Source organism: Pteropus medius, unplaced genomic scaffold (genome assembly GCF_902729225.1).
Source record: "Pteropus medius unplaced genomic scaffold, Ma_sr-lr_union100, whole genome shotgun sequence".
Taxonomy (NCBI): Eukaryota; Metazoa; Chordata; class Mammalia; order Chiroptera; family Pteropodidae; genus Pteropus; species Pteropus medius.
The window spans coordinates 7,332,691-7,357,329 of record NW_024340698.1 but is presented as its reverse complement, the minus strand read 5'-3'; positions in this window follow the sequence as shown (position 1 = coordinate 7,357,329).

Here is a 24,639-nt window from a genome sequence, read left to right as displayed (position 1 = left end):
ACAGCCTGCCACCTGCTTGACTTTAGCACACTAATGACTAGGAAAGAAAGAAACATGTTATTTCCCCCAAATCCTATTTTGCCATGCTTTTCCAGAAACATGTTCTTTTCTACCTTTTATCTGATCATGCTAGAACTGATTCCAACATAAGGCTGGTGACAAAATGGCAGTGTTAACCTCAGTTGTTTGCGAGCTTTTTGCGGGGAACTTTTACCTGTTTCTTGATTCCCTCTTCTCTCTGTTGAGCACTTTCTCTCAAACCTGTTCCATGTCTCATTCCAAAGGCTCTGAGATCTCAATAGTGTCACTGAAAACAACCACTAATGTTATCATCTTGTTAGTACTCCGCCCTCTCTCACAGCTGTAGCCACTTGACAATTACCCCTTATCTCAGTGACTATTGTTCAGGTATTCAACAAACAGGTATTGGGTGCCAATTCTATGCCAGGCAGTAAATAAGGTGCTGGGGGAGGTGGAGAAATGATGACATGAGCAAACGTCAATCTCTGCCCTTGATTTGTATCAACCAAGTAGTTGAGCTACACAGAGTATATGAGAGGTAAGACTACAATAGTTGTGGTAAAGGGGCCAGCTAAGCAATCGGCCTTTTTCTTAGCCTTATCTTCCCCACCCACTCCCAAGGCTTCCACTACCACTAAGTGCTGACATTCCCTGAATCCACACCACCAACTCACAGCTTTTTTCTGAGCTGTAGACCTTTAGTGTTTCAAGTACCTACTCAATATCTCTTCCTGGATATTCCACAGGTCCCTCAGACTCAGTATGTCCTAAACCAAACTCAGAATTTTCTTTCTAAAGCTTATTTCTTCTTCTACATCTCCTATCTCATATCACAAATCTTTTGAGACACAGGTCACATTTCATCTCTTCACTGTACCTTTATCTGACCTCTCTAGGCAGGTTTATTGACTGCCTTCTAGGTGTTTCCATTGTCCATTGTACAGACCCCGATCCACAGCATTTACTATACTGTCTTCAATTCTTTTAAAACATGGCCTACCTTACTGTACTATCAGCTATTTCAGGGTGGTACCTATAATAGTTTATCATTATTGTATCCTTGTGCCTAAAACTGCATGACACCTAACAGGAGCTGAGTGTGTGCTAGCTGAATTAAAAGGAATTAATTGGTAACTAACTCTGTCCAGGAAAATTCAATAAAGCTTCACAGAGGAGATCATATTCATACTGGATCTTAGAGAATAAAAGTTTGTCAGTTATTGGGGGAGTGGGACAGGAAGGGAAGAATGGAGAGCTGGCTCATCATAGACAGACAGAACAAGAACAAATGCAAAGGGTCAGAAGGTAATTCTTATCATGACAGGTAGTTTAGTGCAGCTAGAGAGACAATAAATGAACATGGGGGAGTCATTATGGATCAAATCACAAAGGATCTTCAATACTTGCCTTGGAGTTTAGATTTTAGCCTATATGTGTAGTCAAAAGGGAGCCATTAAAGAGCTTTTAAAATGGATTTAACATAATGAGAGCTGTGCTTCTGGAAGCTGTGCTACACAGAATAGATTTAGCATAAAGTTTAGATTTCAGGAGTAGGAAAGACTGGAGACAGGAGACCAACTACGAGACTCTTGTAGTATTCTATGTGAGAAATAAAGAGGGCATGGGCCAGGGAATGGGTAGCAAACGTATAGAGAAATAAAACTGAACCCATAAATAAGGTCTCCACCTCTCATGCCTGATGTAGGAAAACAGATTTTAAGCAGGTCAAGTAGCTAGTTGAATTCAAAGTATTTTATGAGCATGCTCAATTTGAGTCCTATATTACCTAGAATGCTAGGCCAGAAAATAACTCAGCATTTTAAGTCTTTGTTGGAAACATCCACATAGCAGAATCTGTAGGCTATTGTTATTGTGACAGATTAGAAATTTGAAATGAGAAGCCAAAAAAGACTCCAGGGTTTTGGGCCTGTGTGACTGAGTGGAGGAGGAGTTGGTCTAGAATGATGGGAGTGGGGTGAATGCTGTCTGAGCATATTGAATGTGCGAGGTGCTGTGAGACACCCAAGTGGAGCCATCAGGAAAGACGCTGGATATATGGGCCTGGAGCCCAAGAAATAGATCTCAGCTGAAGATCTTGGAGTTGTCAACTTCGAGACAGAGGTAAAGCCATGGTGCAGATGAGATCACCCAAAGATAGTGTATGGAGTGAGAACAAAAAAGCACTTAGGCTATAACTCTAAAAATGATCAAATTTGAGGGGTGAGCAAACAGAACAGAAGGAGTTCATGAAAGAGACTATGAAGAAAGGGAGTAAAAAGGGGTGCAGGGGGTACAAGAGAGTGGTAGAGGGAAAACCAGAAAACAAGGGATGAAATTCATGGAGAAATAAGTCTAATCCAAAGAAGATGTATAAATGGACAACAAGCACATAAAAAGATGCTTAGCACCAGTCATTAAGAAAGTGCAAATCAAAACCACAAAGAGGTACCACTTCACATGCACTAGGATAGTTACAATTTTAAAGAAAAGAATATATGTTGTTGAAGATGGGGAGAAATTAGAACACTCATACATTGTTGGTGGGCTATAAAATGGTACAATCAGTATGAAAAACAGTTTGGTGGTTCCTCAAGAAGTTGAACATAGACTCACCACATGACCCAGCAATTTCTCTCCTAAGTATACACTCAGAGAACTGAAAAGAGGTGTTCAAACAACAACTTGTAAATGAATGTTAATAGCAATAATGTTCATGATTGCCAAAAGGTGAAACAATACAAATGGCCATCAACTGATGAATGGATAAACAAAATTGACATCTATACAATGGGATATTATTTAGCCATAAAAAGGAATGAAATACGATACATACTACCACATGGATGAACTTTGAAAACATTATGGTTAAGTGAAAGAAGCCAGACGCAAAGGGCCACATGTAATAACTCCATTTACATGAAGTAGGCAAATCAGTGCAGACAGATTAATGTTTGCCAGGTAATGGAGGCAGGAGTCAGTGAGGGGTGACTACTAACAGGAACATAGTTTCTTCTTTGGTCGATGAAAATGTTCTGGAATTAGATAATGGTGATTATTGCATAACTTGGTCAGTATACTAAAAAACAATGAACAGTGTACTTTAAAGAGTTTAATTTTATGGCATACAAATTATACCTCAATAAAGCTGTTACCAATAAAAGAATGATGCCTTGATTGGCTTGTGTGAATAAGTGGATGAGGTGCCATTTACTGGGACAGAACAGATGGTGGGGACAGTGGAAATAAATATATCCATTCAACAGGCCAAGGTTGAGGTGCCTGTTAGACCCAAGTGGAGAGACATCAATGATGGAAAAAAGAAATGTCTAAGTTCTTTTTTTCTGAGGTGCTAAGGAGAACCTGGTAGGAATCCTGGCTGCCTAGCATAGGACTGGGAGAGGAGTTGATTAGACTGGTGCTTATCTGGAACAGCTGGAGTCAGAATTGGTAAGGGGGGATTTGAGGTTATAAAGTAGGTGCTGCACAGTTATGAAGTAGGAGGCTTTGGGATGAGTCCTGTATTGGACTCTTGGACCAGAGTCCATTGTCACATGGGTCTACATACATATTTCATCTTCTAGTTATTCCGTGGGCATTCAAAACAGTCTCTGGCTCTTTGTAGAGTTCAGGATAAGTCAGATGGGGAGGGCTAGGACTAGGATTTGTTGGTTTTCTCATTATCTATCATCAGTAAGCCATGGCACTGTTCAGTAATAGATGCAGCGTCTTCCTCAATACAAGCACTGTTTCTCTTCCTGAATGATCATCCTTTCAGCTGATATCTATAGAGAGTATGTTTCCACCACAGCAGCCATCTCCATTCTACATAACCTGGACTGGAGTGTATGTCTATGATGGCCAGATGCATAGCTCTAAGGGTAGTCAAGGCACTGAATAGTATCCCCCATAACCTTTTCTGATAAGGTACCAGTGGTGGCCCAACAGGGACTATGACCTCAAGAGAAGCACCTCTTTCCATAGAGGATGTCTAATTTCTAATCACAGGGCTGGGGCAAATAGAAAAAGAACAGCAAGCATATAAGTTGGTGTTAGAACCTGGATTGAATGGGAACAATGAGGTAGGTACCTTGTGTATCAGAGGACAGGGCTCATTCAAGGGAATCCAGGATCCAGTACCAAAACAGCACTATCTGTCCTAAACTCCATGGGATGAGCATGAGGTCTGCATAAGGATAAGATGCGAGTTCAAAAAGGTGTTTGGGAATTGGAGTGGTGACAGGGTGAAGTAGTAGTGATCTAGATCTGGGCTAAGTGTAGTGGCATAGGGCCCAGCTCATTGGTACTGGGTATTGGCATTGTGGAACAAGATCCGGTTGGTATGCTTAAAAGTTCACAGCCAAGAGGAGAGGAACAGCTTAGGTGGAGATTAAGAAGCTTGAGGACATGTTAAGGCTGTGCCTCTGGACGTCCAGGTAGAGATGGCCAAAGTAAGTGGTTAGAGATAGAGTCTGAGACCTAAGGAAGAGGCCAGAACTGGAGGTAGAGAGTTGGCAAGTATTGTCATAGAGATGGTAATAGAAGTTGTGGGAGTAGATGAGCTCACCAGGGAGAGAATGCAGAGGAGAGATAACAGGCCTGGATCCAAACCCTGGGAAGCACCAGTATTTAAGGGGCTGGCAGAGAAAAAAGGGAGCGTGAAAAGGAGACTGAGAAGGAGAGGTTTGAGTGGTGGGAGTAATGGAGAGGGAGTAGTCAGGAGTGACAAAATTAAGTAGGATGAATAAAAAGAGACCTTTCCATGAGCGAAATAGAAGTCATCTGTGTTGTTAAAACGCAGGATAGAGTCAGCAGAGGGAAAGTGCTTCTTCTCCTTGTTCAAGGGAAGTTGAAGATTCTCTACTTCAGGTAACTCGGGGCACTTCATTGCTAGGGCTTTGCTTACTTTGTACCTTGGTGCACCATTCTTGTGACCCAATCTACTCACACTGGGTTCTAGTCATTGCTTCCCTGCAATACTGACCTGTAGCTGACTACTTGCTGGGAGTCTCTGCATAATGCTGGCTCCCAGACAGCCTTGTGCCATGTTTGCTCACAGCCTACGCGACCACTCTGAAACCAGCTGCCTGCCTGGGGCTCCAAATCTCTTTGACCTTAGGATACTGGGTGTGGTGAGATTCCTTTCCATCGCTATATTTTTTCTCCCCTCATTTCTCCCTGCCCCAGATCTGCCTTATGCTGGTTTCTTTCTTTATTTTCTTCTTTCCTCCCTCCCTCTTCCCCTTCTCTCTCCCTCTCTCCTTCTCTTCCATCCTAGAACAAATATGTATTTATTTTTCTTTATTGTAATCTTTTTAATATAAAGTAAAATTCAGATACAGGAAATTACATAAAACAAATATACATATATATGGCTCAGTGAGTTACTACAATATGAATACTATTGCAAACACCATGCAGGACACAAAACAGAACTTAGCCAGCCACCCCAGAAATCCTCCCACATGCCCTGTCCCAATCACAACCCCTTCCCTTCCCCTAAATGTAACCATGGAAATTTGCCCTTATACATAGAGAGAGAACTCCTATTTATTGAGCACTTACTTCCTGCCAGGACTGTACTAAGAATGCTTCATGTCTCATAACAATCCTATGAGTTAGGTACTGTTATCCCCATTTTAGAGATGCAGAAATTGAACTTTAGAAAGGTGTGGAAATATGTCCAAGGTCACATGGTGCCAGAGCCAGGACTGTAACCTTGGTGTATCTAACTTCCAATCCTGTGCTTTCTACCTCCACTCTACTTCTATGTGGTATACCTCACAGCTAAGCTCTGGCTAATGAATGCCCTGTGCAGGAGGCTGCCTGACTTTGTGAGGTTAGTGGTTGTCACAGAACTAAATCCAGTGGTCACACCTGTAGCAAAGTAGTGAAGCTGGAGCAGCCAATCCTCACTGGCAAAAAAGGTTCTATGATGTTGATTCTTGCCTTGGGGTCTGAGCCAAGCCTTCCCTGCATCCCTTAGAGAGAGGGAAAGCAACGTTCTTTCTCTCTCTCATTCCTCTCTCTCTCTCATTCTCTCTCTCTCTCTCTCTCTCTCCCCACACACACACACACACACACACACACACACAGAGAATATCATCCAACACATTTGCAACTGCCCCTGTATTCTCTCCTTGTCATCTGATGCTAACATCCTTCCATTACCCGATGAGAAAATAAACAGTAAATGGCCATACCAGTTAAACTGTTTAATTACATAAGTTGGGAAGAATGACAATTTGTGTACATTCCCCAAAGACAAAGATTAAAGAAATGACCTTTGCCTTGGTGTGAAACTAATTTGTTGCATATTGGAACTCTGATTGCTTCAGTTGGGGCAGGCATTTGGTTGCCCCAGTGTTTATTTCTAAGGCTGGAGATGATGCTGAATGACGCTCCATCTTAGGCTGGATTGATTTGTATATTAGCATTTTATAAAACATCCCCATCTGAAATATATTTCCAAAGTGTGTCTTCCTGTAGCCATTCCTGGTATTTTGCACATTTGTTCAAATGTGAATGTATCTAAAACATCAAAGACTATGAGCCACAGAGTGCAAACAAATGCCCAAGTATCAACAATGATCATTTAAAGACAAAGGAGCATCATTTATGGGGCCAGTGCTCTTTTTATAATTACAAAAATCACCTGGAACCAGTAAAAGAAATTATAGAACTAAATGTCAGGTATCACATTGTTAGAGCTTTATTAATTACTAATTAGTAAACACTAATTCTCAATTAACTACATTAAAATGTTTCAGTGTTAAGGCTCTGTTAGTTAAAACACAAATATATTCAGATTATACTCTTCTCCAGTGTTATTTTGAAATTTGTTGTGGATATTTCCATAGTAGTTGAAACATTTAAAACATTTCAAAAATGCATCTACCAACTCAACTTCTGGGTTCTGGGAAGTTTAGGCTGATTTTTCTCTATAGAGTACAGAAAAACTAGTTAAAATTAGTTATGTCCATGAGGAAAGATTTATTTTTAATGTATTGGTAATGCAAGATTTATTGTTAATCCCTTGAATTTCAGAGGAAATGTGGTATTACAAGCTCCTCAAACCTTAAGTTTCAGGAGGAGAAATAACGGTAATCAAACATATGTGTCTGAAGCGTCAGTGAGTTCCACCAGCCACCACCAAAGACAGAAAGGCCATGATCTGCAGTGTGATGATTTTATGGCTGCAGCTGGATTTGCTTTTTTAATGAAATGCCTTTTGAGGGGTAAAAATCGCCAAAAAAAAAAATCTGCTTCATGTGTCATTTAAACAGAGAAAATGTCCAATAGATTCCCCATAGACAGCAACAGTGGATTTCTAGTGAAATAAGATCAGATGTTTATTTTCAAAAGGATCCAACTCTGAACAAAATATATTCTGATTAACAGAAATATTCTTAGACAACAAAATCATTATCTGTATAAACATGCCAGGAGCTTCTAACAGAAACTCCTTTACTTTAGCTGAAGGTAATGCCATTAAGTTGTAACCAAAAAATCCTCACTCCTTCTTAGGTTCTGCCTACTTGCCTCCTGCCCCCACTCTCAGCTTTCCCCCACCCCCCAATTCCCTGCATGAGCCCTTCTCGCCATCCATATCTCCCAGGACATAGCAGTGGCCCAAGATGGCTCCAATTACTGGGTCTAGTCAGAAGCTAGATGGTCCTATTACTTCTCTACATCTTCAAAGTACTGACGGTCCCTCTTGGACAATGACTTCAGAGCAGATCTGTTGGCCTGCACTGTGTTCCCTTGGAGAGTCTTGAAATTCGTCTTTGACACTGTCTCTTCTCCCAAGTTGAGCTGAAGAGGCACAGAGTAGTTTTGTTTTTCCACACATTCCCATCCGAGACCCCTATCTCTCAGAGAACTGCTTGCTTTAGCTCCAGTATTCCTGGCTGGCTACACAAAACAGATTCATTTTTTCCTTGTATTGGCTCCCAGCTGCTCTGCTGCATTTTTAGTTTCTGTGATAAACCAGCACATTTGGTACCATGAATTTGGTAGCTATGAAAACACATGAGGAAGGTGCAAATTTGATCATATTTTATTCAAATAGGTCTGCTCGATGGCTCATTTTCTTCACCTTTGAGGTCTGATTGGTATTTTTTTAAGGTTACACATTTCTCAGACACAGAACTCTGCTTTGAGCATTGGTTACTTAATGTATAGCATCCATTACTCAAGAGAGCCAAGAACCAAGAAGCACTTTTCCCTAATGTTTGATGATTGTGGACCTATGAGAGTACTATGAGAGTGAACAACTGAAAACTGCTAAACAGAGTTTACTGTTGAAATCAAACCTCACAAACACAGTTCATCAAGACTCATGCGATATATATTTTTTTATACCTGGTTCTACAGGGTATGATAACCAAGCATTAATGATAGATAGTTCAGGGAAATGACAGTGACTAGTCAGATTTCTATACAGTTGACACAGTTATTGTAGGGAGAAAACTCTAGAAGAGGAGGGACAGTTTGTTGTACTTAGTCTTTTTCTGCTGGAGGAGGTCCGTCATTGCTCTGATGACGTCGAACATCAGGTTTCTATCAGAACTGAGTCCAGGGATGCACCTGTCTGGTCTAGGGCTTGTGCATTCTTAAACCAAGTAGTCCCAGGACTTCTGATCCAAGGGGACCAGGAGGCTGTCAATACGTGCTTCTGGAATACCTGTCACAGAATAAGGCTGTCAAGTCTATGGGTTCTCTTGGGCTCCTCATCTAGACGTCTTCAGAGGGGCCTCAGAAAAGCATTTCGTTCCACTTATTTATTTGTTTGTTTGTTTGTTTGTTTATTTATTGCTTCTTTTTCCCTCTTTCCAGCTAGGTTGGAGGTGAGATCTCAAAAAATCCTTTTCTTTTGTCTTCTTCCATCCTGACCTCCCAGGATTGCATTAAACAAGTAAATGGAATGAGCTGAGGACTGTGGATTAAGCAACAGTCCTCAACATTTGCTGCACATTGAGATCATCTGGGGAGTCTTAAAAAAATGCCAAAAGCTGGGTCCCATCACCAGAGATTCTGATCTAATTGGTTGAGGTTGTGACTTGTGTGTTGGGAGTTTTAAAAGCTCCCTAGGTGATTCCAGGATGCAATTAAAACCAAGAGTGAGAGTTTGTATTTAATAAAGAAGTTTCAAAATACTTTCAGGTTAGCACTTTCTGAACTACCTGCTAGGAAGATTTTGGAAGCATCAGAACTAAGTCTTCTGCAGTTCACACTTGCCAATGAGTCTGCCTGGAGATCTCAGTCCTGTCACAAAGCGTTTTACCACTCAAGTGTTTTCTGTAAGTTCTAAATTTCTGTGACTTGAGATAAAGTAATTTATTTTCTCTCCTGGGGTTCCCCAGGATTTCTGGGCCCCAAAGTCTCACCCTAAGAAAATGAGGCCTGTGTTGACCTTGGTGGTCTCCCCTCTTTGATATGTCACAAAGGGAATGAACTTCGCTTTATGGGGCAGGTGAAGTCCCCAACCAGGAAGGACTCTTGCCACCTCCTCTTCTGTCAAATCTCATTTCTCTACCTCTTTTAAGGACATTATTAATTGCACTCAGATAATCCAGGATAATCTCCCTAGTTTAAAACCCTTTATTAATCACACCTGCAGAGACTCTGTTTCCATATAAGGCAATATTCACAGGTTTGGGGGATTAGGATGTGGCTATCTTTCAGGGGGCCATATTTCAGCCTATAATACCCCTTAAAGGCAAGAATGGGTGTTGCTGAGAGGGTGAGCTGGTGATGTCAAAGGAGTATATCCCAAAGAGGTCATCGAAGCCTGGGTGAGGAGTTAGGGTACAGAGCTAGATGGAGGTTCGATGGCCAGAGGGTCAGGATGCAGACCGACAAGTTTGGTTAGAACAATTCTAAACAGTCGGGGATGGGGACACATAGGGTGGGGAAAGGAGGTTATGTTCATAGCTGGGTTGGTACCTGTTTCTGGTACTGCTCCCATGAGCCTCAGTGGAGGTCCTTGGGAAGAATCAGACTCTCAGGAGCAGGCTTGCTATGTTTAGAGATATGGCAGTTTAGAGAGATGGCAGTGAAGTATCTACTTCTGCTGTGGGTAGATGAAAGGGCTCACCTCACATCTCTATCTCACCTTTGACCTTAGGAAGGGCTGACCATTCATGCCACTGAAAAGCCTGCACAAAGACCCTGCTGCCCATTCCTTCTAATGTTCTTATGGCCCCTGTCCCTGAGGATACCCAGGACTCTGACTCAGCCTCTCCAAGGTCAGTCAATTGCTAAAAGGTATGTAAAACTTTGGGGGTGAAAATTCAGAGTTCTCTTGGACCCCGACCCTTTAGTTTTTACAGGAAGTTTGTTCTCTTTGTATCTAAGAAGATGGAATCAAACATTCTGGGGAAACATTTTACATCTTTTGACTTCATAATGAACGCCTTCAGTAACCACTATAATGAACTGGAGAATTGTTGGCCAATTTTTTCTTTAATTTTGGCTCCCTTGTAGCCATGAATGTATGTTTTTAAAAGCCAAACATTAATATTGCATTTAATTCATTATCATTTCAAAACCACCAGAAAGATAAAATAGCACCTATTCTTTGGCTAAATCACAAAACTCATGGTACCAAGCAAAAACCTAACAATTCGAAGAACTACTTTCATACGTTCTTGCCTCTGACCTACTCTCTAGGGAAAACGAGGAGCGGGTGTTTCAGAATGCCATCTTACAGTGCTGGGTGGGGCTTTGTAAGAGACATTCACCAAGGCCTCCTATTTTGAAAACTTGGAGTCACAGACATCACTTACCATACGTGCAGCTGGCAGCTCACCCACATATTTACTCAACCACTTAATTTGCCCAGGCAGAACAGGAGGAAAGTAACACCCACTTCAAGAAGAAAAAGTGCGTCCCATATTTGGAAGTTGCCTTTGCAGTCTAGGAGCCAAAGCTTAGAGGTACTGCTCTCTGTGGTCTGATCTCCTGCAGGGATAATGTTGAAAACCAGTATTTGAACCCTTCACTCACTGAGGCAGACAGAACCAGGTGTGTGGCAGAGAGATTCAGAGAATGCAAAAACCAGAATGAACATCAGAGTTTATCTACTTCATCATCTGCCAGATTTGCAAACTGGTAGGCCCTCAGGTGGAATCGCCATGCAAATGTTTTGTTTGCCCTATACAGTTTTCTTTTTTCTTTTTTTATTAATCTTTGAATTAGTTGCCAACATTTAAAATCCATATTTTTGGCTTGTGAAAAATCAGGATCTGGCCACTGCAGGCCCTTGTTACCCTGTGACAACAATGAGCTGGAACTACTACCACCTCTTCCTTCAAATGGGTCACGTATTCTCCAATTCACCATAGCCATTCCCTAGCCTGGCTTTTTAAAAGCATTTAAATTCCTACTGGGCTCCAGCGGGCATTTGAGTTTGCAACTGCTGCCATGTCCAAACTACCTCCCTAACACAGTGAAGCTGAGATTTACACAGCACAAAGGATACTGACAAAAGCAATCTATCCTGATTGAAGATACCAATTTCCTAGACTAGCATGGGTGAGTAGAAAGTATGTGAGATTGGAGATAGAAGCCTTCTGTTTAAATCTTGTCTCCACCACTTTCCTAGTTGTGTGGCTTTGACCAAATGATTTCCCTCAGGTACAAAATGGGTATAATCAGAGCACAAATTAAGTGCGAGGAGGTATGTGACAGCATTTGGCACAAGGACAGAGCATGGGCTCAATAACTAATTGCCTTCATCCCTCCCTCTCTCCCTTGCACCATACAGCCTCTTCAGATGTTCCTGAAAAAGAATGAAGGTAATGTAGTATCACTGAGGTTGCCCTAAAAAGCCATGAGAGCTTATTTTTACAGCTTTATTGAGATATATTTCACCTACCATAAATTTTATCCATTGAAGGTGCACAGTTTAGTAATTTTTAGTATGCTCAGACACTAATTTTATAAAATTCTCAACAGCCCCCAAAAGAAACCTGTGCCTATTAACTGTCACTCTCCATCCACCCCCTCCTACATTCCCCAATTCTAGGTAAATATTAATTTGATTTCAGTCTTCATTGATGTCCGGTGGGCACTTCATTAAAATAGAATCGCACAATACACAGCCTTTTGTGACTGGCTTATTTCACTTAGCATGTTTTCACAGTTCATCTAAGTTACAACATGTATCAGTACAGTAGTCCCCTTTTATCCATACTTTCACTTTCTGTGGTTTCCATGAACTACAGTCAACCGCGGTCTGAAAATATTAAATGAAAAATTTCAGAAATAAATAACTCATAAGTTTTCAATTGCACGCCATTCTGAGTAGTGTGATGAAATCTCCCACCATTCTGCTCTGTCCATCCTGGGATGTGAATCATCCCTTTATTCAGCATATCAATGTTATATATGCTACTAGCCATCTTAGGTATAAGATTGACAGTGCTGTTTTCGAGCAACCCTTATTTTACTTAATAACATCTCATTCACTTCATTTCATCTCATCACATTGGTATTTTATCATCTCATATCATCACAAGAAAGGTGAATACAGTACAATATTTTGAGAGCATGAGAGACCACATTCACATAACTTTTATTATAGTATAATTGTTCTATTTTGTTATTAGTTATTGTCGTTAAACTCTGACTATACCTAATTTATAAATTAAACTTTATCATATGTATATGTGCATAGAAAAAATAGTGTATATAGGGTTTTGTACTATCTGTACTTTTGGGCATCCACTGGGGGTCTTGGAAATGTATCCCCCTTGCATAAGGCAGACTACTGTATTTCATCTCTTTTTATGGCTGAACAATATTCCATTGTATGGATATACCACATATGTTTATCTATTCATTCATTGATGGACATTTGGGTTATTTCCACCTTTTGGTTCTTGAGAGTAATGCTGCAATAAACATCGTTGTACAAGTAACTGTTTGAGTCCTGACTTTTAATTCTTTTGAATATATACCCAGGAGTAGAATTATTGAGTTATATGGTAATTCTATATTTAGCTTTTTGAGAAACTGCCAAACCATGAACAAGTTTTTATGTGGACATATGTTTTCAATTCTCTTAGATATATACCTAGGAGTCTAATTGTTGGGTCATATGATACCTCTATGTTTAACATTTTGAGGAACTGCCAGACTGTTTTCCAAAACAGCTGCACAACTTTACATTCTCATCAGCAATGTAGGGGAATTCTAATTTCTTCACACCCTCACTATCACTTGCTATTTTCTTTTTTTTTAAATAGTCATTACCTGAAATTAATATAAAATAATATTGAATGTCAACTGTAATTGAAAAAAAATTATAGTCATCTTCATGAGTATGAAGTGGTGTCTCATTGTGGTTCATTTGCATTTTCCTAATGGCTAATGGTGGTATGGAGCATTTTTAAAGCATTTATTAGCCATTGGTATATCTTTGGAGAAATGTTTATTCAAATCCTTCATCCATTTTTTTAAATTGGGTTATTTGTCTTTTTATTGAGTTGTAAGAGTTCTTTATATATTTCGGATGCATGTCCCTTATCAGAAATATGATTTGAAAATATATTTTCCCATTCTATGAGTTGTCTTGGAGGGAACTAAAATTGAGGTTTTTACTGAAAGAGATTTTCTTAAAAAATTTCAGTGCTAAAGACAAGATCTAACCACTTTGTCGTGTTTTTAAAAATGTAAGGAAAGAGACCCATGTAAGATAAAAACTCAATGTATACTTAAGTGAAACGATCACAGGGTCCGTTTTCTCACAATTTATATAGTTTTTCCTCAGGCACATTAGATTTTCTAAGCTGCTAATAATCTGTGTTTACTCATCTCTCAGAAAGGCCTTGTAAATAGCCCCATGGTTTTCCGGGACAATAGATTTGAGATGCAAATGGAGATTACTCTAATCCAGATAGTTTTACAGCCTTCTCTGGAGGAGATTGTTTCTCCCTGTAATCTTTGAGGCAGGGACCCCTATATTCAAGGAGCCACCAAGGTGAACTGAGGCCTAGGTTAGGCCAAGTCACTTAGTGTTGCTGGAGTTATAGTTACAATTTAATTAGTTCTTATTGTAGAGAGAGTACATTTCCCACACTTCCCTGCCTTTGTCAACCTCTCCTCTTAGTTCTGAGAACCAAGTGTGTGAACCTTTCCTAGAGCTGAGATTTCCAGAGAAGGGCCTTGGCCAAGCCTCAGTGATGAGGGTGGATAAAAAGGAATGCCCAGTCTCTTTATTCTGTCAGCAAGTGGAAGTAAAAGTAATGCATTAGGCCAGATATGCTGTTATTCTTGGAAAATATTTTCTGGAGTCAGTGGTTGAATTCTCTGTCCCTGTGAAGGACTGAGCAGATGTGTGAGAGGCAGTCTCCAGATATGTGTATTATTAAGCTCCCAGGGGGAGAGGCGGAAGCATGTGTTTGAGTCATTGCAGAAGAAAAAGATTATGCCATTTGAACAAATGTGGTTTTTCTTCTCCATGGCCCTTGAAATGATTCTCCATCTGTTTCTCTAAGAAAAATTGATGTCTTTAGGACTGGTAGCAAATGCCTACTCTAATAGGCTATCAACTGTTCTAGCACCTATCTTCCAGTCTGCAGGCAATTTACAGATTCTACAAGGTGTTACTGGTCCAATTTTCATTACAAGCAATGATGAAAGGAGAGGTTAAAAATAAGAAATCATGGACTCTGAGATAGAAAGCTCTAGAATCTGTTTTGGCAGATGCTGTCTTCTTTCTGATCTTACACATGGGCTAGGACCAAGAGAGCCCTGAACAGGGAGCCAGGAGGCTCTAGGCTCTAGAACCATCCCAGTGACCTTAATTTACCCTGGAGCCTTACTTTCACCACCTATCAGCGGAAGGGACTAGTGGAGTGAACCTCAAGGGCCTGCCTGCTCTGTCCCCAGATGATTTCCACCTCTTCCTGGTTGTGGCATACAGAGCAGAACATGCCAAGAATGAAGAAACCCACCCTCTGGGCCTTTGGCTGCTGCAGCAAGGAACTCTGCCAGCACCCTTGTTTGAGAGGCGTAAGCTGAACTACTCCCAGACCCTGGCCAGTCTCTCACTGGTTCATAGACCCTGGCAACCCTAAATCCTATACCTTCACCATCCAAAGCAGCCACACTGATTAACAATAGAGAAACTATGGGGTGGGGGAGGGTTCAGACAGGAACTCAACATTCCTTGGGAGCTCAAACAGGCCCATCAATTTGCCCTTGAAAATCAGTACCTAAGAGTGAGTATGCCCTTAATCATCTAACTGATTCTTTTTTTTCTACTCTCTCTCCCAAATCTCGGTTGTTATAAAAATGTTCAGTGGGTTTGGAATTATTACAAATAAAAAATTCCAGAAGATTTTTGGATAAGAAACACTAAGTTCTGCAGCTTCCGGAGAACTCTTAGGAAGAATGTGGCAGGCGCTTGAAACCAGTCCTGGCTGCCTGCCTGCTCTGAAGCCTACGGTTGCATCTGGACCTGCAGGCACATTATGGATGGCACCTCTGAGGAGCTCAGCAACTTAGAAAATTGGATTCAGTTGTTCTGACATGCCTTTTAGAGCTTAGGGCCAAAACCAAAATGGGACCCTTAGAAGACCTTTGGGCTGAGCCACATCTGCTTGCTGGCTCCTTCCTGCCTGGAAATACAAACTTCTGGAAGGGCCTGGGCCAGGTCGTGTGAGAAGGCCTGTGACTCACAGTGTTTCAGACCAGGCTGAAAGGTGTTTGTCCGAGCAACAGGAGCAAAGCCTGTGGCTTGCAGACCAGGAAGGGGAGCTGTAGATCAACACAGCCAAGCCCAAATGCAAGAAGAAAAGAATTACTGCAAAGCTTTTCCATGCAAGCTATAAGCTCCTACTGGGAGGGGTGTGTTGGATGTAGGTATGTGAGCTGGTGGACTTCCTGCCTCACCACTGTGAAAAGTCACTCTGTAACTGAAGCTCTCATTAGGACTAATTGAGTAAACAGCCCTGGCAGGCCCTTGGAAAACACGAATACCGTTTTCCTTAGGTCTGTGGCTGGCTCAGAGCACAGGCTTTAGCTGTTCTGATCAACTCTTGGAGAGGCTAAGGTTTCCTCACACTTTGGCTATATATAATCTTTAGACACTACTTATTCTACTCTCAAAGTCCTACTGGACTGTAAACAATATGCATCCTTAAATCATTGATAAAGAACACAAGCTTTATAAAGAATACAAGCTTTATAAAGAACACAAGCACTGTGGTTTATTACTAACAGTCGATTGATGATTTCATTTGGATTTGAGTATCTCTCGGTGATGACTGTAACGCATGAACATCATGTTGGGCCTTTCCTCCTGACCTAGCTAAGGGATGAAGCAAAAGTGACCAATATGAGAGATGATCAAAGAAACCTAAAAAGGAATCTTGAGCTCCTGAATGCAAAAGATGGAGGAAGTGGATCCCTATTTCATTGACAGGCAGAATTAGACCACTGGTGAGGCTTTAAAAAGGCCTTTTCAGGAGAAATAAAACAAGAGATGAAACAAGACAGATTCATAACAATTATTTGCAGTGGTCACATGGGCCTTGGCCAATTGTTAGTTTTCAATAATGTTCCCTCCAAAAGGAACATTGATTCTTGGCATCAAATGAAATAGAGTATTCAATTCTTAGTATCCATCTTCGTCCCTGCCCTCTGAAGTTTACCTCCAGCTTCAAGTGTGAAATGCTTGGAAGATGATGAGGAGAGAGGAAGTTTGGAAGCTGGAAGCCTTTTCTTGTATTTGAGAGATTCTTTTGATATGAAGACCACTGTACATTTGAGGCTGAGGAGAATCCTCATCCTGACAGGTAGGGTCCTGCTTAAGTCAGTTACAAAGGCTGCAGAGAGCCGAGGGCTTCCCACTCTCATGGGGCAAGATGGGGCACTTTCCACACCTTGCTATCCTCACATAGAAAATTTGGTAGTTGTTTTTTTCAAAAACCTGTAACGAATGTATTAAACCATTCAAAAGACTTTCCTGTCCATTCCCTCATGTGAGCCTCAGGACAAGCCTGAGAGTCACAGTAAGGGGCTTAACGTAATATATAATTTTTCCAGTTTTATTGAGATGATTGACATAACATTTATAAGTTTAAGGTGATGAATGTGATGAGTTTATATTTCTGTATATTGTGAAATGATTACCACAATAAGTTTAGTGAACATCCATCACCTCAAATAGTTACACATTTCTTTTCCTTGTGACGAGAACTTTTAAAACTATTATAATGTTCTTGATACATTGGCTGACCTGATGATAAGCAGTGAGAAGATGCTAACTAAAACTTCTCCAGTTTTCTACGGTTTTCTCAAAATCCATGTGAGGGACTGTGCTCAGGAACCGTAGATTTTATTTGATCAAATGCTATGAACTAAATGTGTCTGAAATCACAGGAAATGAGACCATCAAAACTAGGAATAACCATTTTAATGGCAGAGAAAATACCAGATTTTACCAGCAACTTGAAGAACAAAGGAGATGGAAGTATACTCCTAGAAAGGAGAGTTTGTGGCAATTGAGGATAGATTCTAATCATTAGGAGCCACACACTGTGTTGTAAATGTTCAAGATAATAGAAAGACAACCTTTAACTAAGAGCTTCTGGACTGAAAAGGTTGTAATGTGGTAAACTCTTTATCATCCAACAGATTTAGAAAAAATAAATATGCTGGGTTTTTTTGGTTTATATTGGCTTATTGATATTCCCAAAATTAAAATATAGTGAAATGCTCTGAACGAAAGCATACTGAAGACACAATGAATCTTTCTTTGATGGTTTAGGACTCTGATTGCTCTAAATAAGGAATTAAGGAGGACATTCATTTGGAAGTTTAGACAGACTTGTGGCCATTGGAAAGAGACCTATTTTTGCTATTGTTCTTAGATAATATTTTTGCCCTGTTGTGCTTTTGCAACTGTAGGCAGGTTGTAGAAAATTGTGAGAGAAAAAAAAAAACATTTCTTATTAGTAAAATGGCAGAAAATATAATATTCTAAGTTAAGTGAGCTCTAGGTTACTAATGAATGTTCCATTGGTCGTAAGTCAGACTTGAGGATTAGGGCCAAATTTCACATTTGGCTTGTGCTCAGTGGCCTTGCTGTATAGATGTGTCTGAAATCACAGGATTGGTTGTGTAGTGGTCGTCTGAGGGCAAGTGAGTAGCTTCCATTCCATCTGCCAGAGCTGTGCCCACTCAAATTGATGCTAATTCCACAAACCTCATCTGCAATGCTGCCGTGTGTAAGAGGTAGAGTTTTGTGCTATGGGAGATCCCAAACTGAATGGTCTCATTGACTGCAAGCCTAAAACACACATTCTTATCTGGAATTCCCTATCCTCCAGAAACTTCTCTTGTTGCAGGTTTGGTGTCAGGGAGGCTATGGGGGAAGGATAGACGCTTTGGATTTTTCAAAAGGGTAAAACATTGTTACTATATATTGACAATGTGTCATAATGGTAGAAATAAATGTAATCATCCATGTAAATTGTGAAACATAAGTCATGCTTCTGTTTGTTCGTAATAATGTGAAAATTCAAAACAAGTAAAAGTCACCTATTAAATCCGAATAATCTGCTCTGCCCTTCCCTTATGTTTTTTTTTTTTCTTTCACATGTACCTCTGGTTTTTCAGGATGAAGTAAAATCTACAAATCCTCAATTGTGGAAATGCATAGTCTCTATGATCCTTGCAAACAATGAGATAGCATTCGGTGCCCTGGCTAACACAAAAATGTGGTCTGTATATTCATACCAGTATGAAATGAAGATGACTATGAGACAGAACACTTCCTACCTTCTCCATTTGTGAATTCAGCCCATTCTGTGATGGTTTTCAAGAAAATTTTGGCTTGTGGGTTGCGGTGGGGGAGCTACCTCCCTGCCTTTCCTGAGGACAGTACAAAGTAGTTTACCTAATTCCACTGTGGGAGTTTTACCTCTCTCTTGGATGGCTCAGTGTAGGCCCTTGTCTAGACTGATTACAACAGCACCAACAAAACAAAATAAATACCTAACATCTTACAGAAAAGGCATGAAACCAAACAGTATGAGTGAGGAGAACAATGCCTCTGTTGTGACAAGGAGTCTTCATGAGGATGGAATTCCCGCACCCCGGATTCCAATTTGTAAGGGCAACATTAAACGTCTCAAAGCAGGTCCTGGCTTGAATGCATTAATTTGGAAAGGCAATGTGTTTTGTCAGATAAGAAATTCTTTTTAAACTGCCACTAGGATCAAAATGAAGATCAGTATAACTCTATCTGTATGCACGCAGATTTCAGAAAACAGCCTTTAGCTCACCAATGTAACCGTTTGTTCATTCTGCTCTTTCAGGGCGACAAAGTATATATGTGATGCAAAAGGCTCCGACTGAGTCAGTCCTGACTTTTCACTTGCCTTGATGTGTTACCTTATACAAATCTATTAGCCTCTCTGAGCCTCAGTTTCTATATCTGTTAAATGAGAGGGTTGGAGTTGGTAATATTTCTAAGTTCAAGACTCAAACAAAGCAGAATAAATGCAACAATTCCATTGCTAATGTTACTGGAAACTGGATTTTCATCCAAAAAGAAAGCTATAATTATCATCTGCCCAAAGGTGCTCTTAAATATGTTGTGTCAAAATGAAGTTGCAGGTAAGTGATGGGTCACTTCAGAGTCACCTCCAAAACTCTTAAGTCAATGTATAACTGGGTGGCAAATACATCACATAATTGAAAGAATGCTTGTTTAGCCAATAGTTTCAAATGGCCAGAGGTACAACAATTTGACTGCTCATCTGTTTATTGTTTTGACATGTATTTATTGAACACTTACTATGCGCCAGGCCCTGGAGATAAGATGTTTCTCCTGAAATCTTATGTCTTCCTCTTCGCTCCCTCTTTCCCTCCCTCCCTTCCTTGAGTTTGGGTTTATTTGTGACCTCAGGTGCAAAGGTTTGGCTTCAAGCTCTTCTCAGTTCATGGTATATCATCAGAGTTGGTCCAGACAAGGTCCCTCTCTTGCTTTGACTCGTTTACTTCTTTTTTCCCTCAGTGCCAACTCTCATTCCCCTCCATGCAAAGGCAACCATTCTAATGTGTGGTCACTTCAGTGTGCATGTATTTTTGTAAAATGTGTAGTCTCTTGCAAATATGTCTTATTTCAATGGTGAGATGCTATATAGCCCATCCAGTTTCTTGCCTTTTTTATCTGAACTATGATTTTAAGATATAGCCATACTATTGGGTGTACATATGGTTCATTACTTCTGACTGCTATGCAATTCTCAGTACACTTCCACATTGTACCACCACCTCTTGCATGGATAGACACTCTGGTGTTCTGCAATGCCCCATGATGGCAAATAATACCTTGCACATGGTCCACTATGGACCTTTGTCATACTGTTCTGCCTAAGACACATTTCCCCCTTTGTAACATGGATAATTTCTATACTTTCTTTAAAAACTGGAAATTTCCATCTTTCTTTTACACTTTCTTCAATGGATATATCCTGACCCATGAACAATAATATGTACACTCCTATTATAGCGTTTATACTGTATTATAAGTTCTTGTATGTCTCCTGCTCTAGATGTGAAATCCCATGAAAGCAGGGACTGTGTCTGTCTCATATACTGTAACTCTAGTACATGACACAGGGTCTGACACAAAGCATTGCTCAATTAGTACTTGTAAAATAAATATGAATTTATCACTTACTAAGCACCGACTACATGCCAGCCCTGTAACTTTATTTTTAGTGTGAATCTTGCAAAGTCAATATATTTATTTCTAAATATGTAAAAGCGAATAAAAAACTAGTTTATTTTGTTGATTTCTTGGCAAACTTAGCAGGCCTTCTATATCTAAACTAGTGCTGTGTCTTTCCAAGAGGTACAATGTCCTCACGTTTTCTAGAATTTTTCTTGGGGAAAAGAACCCTCTATAGCCAACAGCACATTCTTTGGAATCTTCTCAGGGAGGCCTTTGTTTCTTGAAGGCATATTTGATTTTTGGAAGCAGCTAAAAGCTACTTGGCAGCAAATCTAAAGAATGAGGTGGGTAATCAAGCTGAAGAACATTATTTTTGGTTCCAAACAAGGTGTGACTATAAAGAAACAAGGCTGATTTTATTGTATGGTACATAAACTGGTTCGACAGCAATTCCAAAAGAAGACTCTATAAACTGTTGTGGCCTTGTCAACAAAAATTTCTCCATCCCAGTACATTCCCCCTCTTTCCCTCTCTCTTTCCCCCCTCCCCACGGAATATAGTGTCTGGCCCAAAATACAGACAAGAAAATCAAAGGCCCTTGGAATTTATTTTTGAAAAAAAAAATCAATAACATGAGTATGGGGTGGAAGAGATCTGGCTTGGCAACCATTCTTGCAAAAACATCAAGGGGTTTCAGTTGGCCACAAGCTCATCATTCATGAAGAGTGTAATGTGTATTCTAAGCAAGTATCTGCATTCTAGGACAGCTCTGATGGAGGTCTTGAGCCTCTGTGAGAATATAAAAACCCGTGCTCCATTCTGCTCGGGCTCCAGCTGTGCCACAGGCTCAGCTATGGGCATGACAGCATAAGAGGACAACTGATGCACTGGAGCATGGAGCAGAGTTGAAGGAGCTGTTTAGGAAAAAAAATCAGAAGAGGGAAGAGTCAGTGATTGAAATTATTGTTTAGGGATAATAACTTTGTCCTTGAACAAAGGTGATATCATCTTAATCTTATGCTGTTGAAAGATCTTTATGAAAGAGCTAGGATCAATGGGTGGAAATTACAGGAAGGCAGATTTAGACTCAACCTAAGAAAGATTGATTCGTATTATAGAATTGTATGTTAGGTATAATCTAATGTGTGTCAATATACATATACAGAAATAAAAAAAAGATTGGAAGGATATAAATCAAAATTTCAATAGTAAATATATATGGGGTAGGGAATTATTGGGTAAATATTATTTTTAAAACTTTATAATGGTGTATTATTTGAATTTTTATTGCCTATATATATTTCTTTTGAAAAACAATAAATTTGATAAAAGTTGGAGGTGTCCAGCAACCAAACAGGATGCTTCGTGACCTAGTGAAAGCTGTACCTCAGGCAGTAATCAAACAAAGATTGTGGGATGAACTAGCAGGTTCTTTGCAGCCTAGGGATTTGGTATGTTATTCTATGATTTAACTTTGCTCGAGTACCAGAGTTGAGCAGTTGGAAATTCACACATGCATCCAAAGAGAACGAGGCCTGGAAACTTCCAATAAGATGGGGCAACTTCCCAACTTCCAGGCTTATTCAAAGGACAAAATAGTCATCTTAACATATTTATGTGTAGGAAGTTTAAATCGAAGGGCAGAATAAACACTTCAAAGATGAAAAGCAACCAACTAGCAGTTAAACTGGATTCTAAACTACAGAAATAAAAAAAAATATATAGAGGGACAGGAAAAGACCTAGATAAAAAGCTAAAAGGTACAAGCTATTAAGTAGAAATAAATGTCAATAACAGATGTTGAATTTTCCATGTTTTGTAAATGTGTGTGGTTATCCATTTTAATCCCAACCATTTAGCTGAAGCCAGCAGGCCATGGATATTACAGAGGAATTGTCTTCTGCCCATCATCCTTCAGCCTGGGTGGACTATAGCTGGCAGACAGTATACCAAGATAGCAGAAACACTGGCTGGCTTGGTTCATGTTCTGGGAACTGAAGAATGTCAAATATGACCTTAGTCTGGAAAAGTCCTGCAGGGTATATGGGAACAGTATGTTTCTGATTCCAGCACTGGGCAGAGGGACCAGCACTTATTGCCTTTCAGGACCAATGGAGCCACGAAATCAGAGCAACAAAGAAGCTACACATCTTGTCCTGATTCTCCATTTTAGAAGCAGGAAACTGAGGTTTGGAGAGGGAAAGTGAATGAGAAGGATGTATAAAAACCAACAATCTCCTTTGCCTCCCAGAGAGGAGAAATGAACTTTAAAACAGTCTTCCGCTTGCAGGTGTAAAGCCTGGTCTCAGAGCCACAAATTATTTTTGCCAAATTAAATAAAAACCTTCCTGTAGAATGACAGAGACAGCTTTTATGCAATAACTGGGCTTTAGATCCTCTTCTGGTCTGGTGTTGTTATCATATCACACCAAGTCCAAGGAGCAAATCTTTCTGGTATTTGGGTTTCATGAATCAAAGAACAAAGATTCTTATAAATCCCATTCAAATATAGAAATGATGATGGTTTAAAAAACAAAGATAATTTCCTTTCAAGTCTTATCAATCACTACAAATCATCGAAACCATGTTAACTTCGACAAAACCAACTGAAGGAAATACTAAACCAAATATTTCCATTTTGTGTTTGCGAAAATTTCTGCAAAGGATAAAAATGGATATTGGAAACCTGTGCTCCACAGGAAACCCCGACGGAAGTGTGTTGGTGATGGCAGGAGGGGAGAATGATAAGTTGTGAGAAATTATACCTCCTGTTTCCTGCATGGTGACCTCCTGCCATTGGACAGAAATTGGAAATACTGGCTGAGATCACCTCCTAGAATCAAAGGTGACTTCCCAGTCCTGTCTTTGACCTTTGCTCATACTTCTTCCCTGTGTCTCACCCTTTCTTCCTCATACTTATTCAGCACCTCCTACCCCTCAGGTGGGATTTGAGTTCCCACTCATTCAAAAGACTCAACAGTGTTTCTGTTGACATCACCTGGCAAATGGGCAATATGCTAGGCATTATAAACAATGGCAAGTTGGTTATTCCTGAGGTTCTTTAGCAGCAGAATGTCCAAATATCAGAATAGTACCATTATTGTTTGTGATGTGGTGTGTGTAAAAAAAGATTTAAGTAACAATATTGAACCTACAGTTGACAAAAAGCTGGTGTTGGAATTAGTACTGGTGCCAGAACTTTAGCTCTGTGAGAGCGGGGATCAAATCTGTTTTGTTTTCTACTGTATACAAAATCTGATACAGTACCTCATACCCAATAGGTATGAAAACCTAGTTGTTGAATAAACAGATGTTGAAGAAGCCCACCTGAGGCCAAGAGTGAGCGCTGCTTCCTAGAAATCATGGGTTTCCTGACGACAACCTTTGCAACCTGACCCAGGGCAACTGCTAGCATGTGACAGCCTCTAGAGAAGGGTGACAGAGGACAAGCTTGAGACAGCAGCAAGGAAGCTTGGGGAATGATTTATTTGCACTGTTTGGGCCCACCTCTCTGGGTTGGGAGACAAAATAATATTATTCGTGCAACTACATGACCTACACAGATGATTTCTATTTGGACAAAGCATTTCCAACAGACACTCTAACACAAGGTTTCTAAATGGAGATTATGGATTGGGTATATGTTGGAAAGGAGTGGCTTTGACTGGGGTTTGGGGCCAGAATTGATACCTACACAAAATGGGCAGGAAGGTAGATTTCAAGGCCCTGCTGGCACCTGATGAGATTTTCTTATGCTGAATAGAAAGCTAAGTGAGAAGGAGGAAAAGCATTGCATTATCACCATATATGAGGGCTTACAAAAAAGACCCAATGCGTTTTTATTTAAGCATTTATTTTTTTTCCAAAGAAATCCATGCAAAGGTATAGAGAGAGAGAGAGAAAGAGTGAGAGTGAGAGAGAGA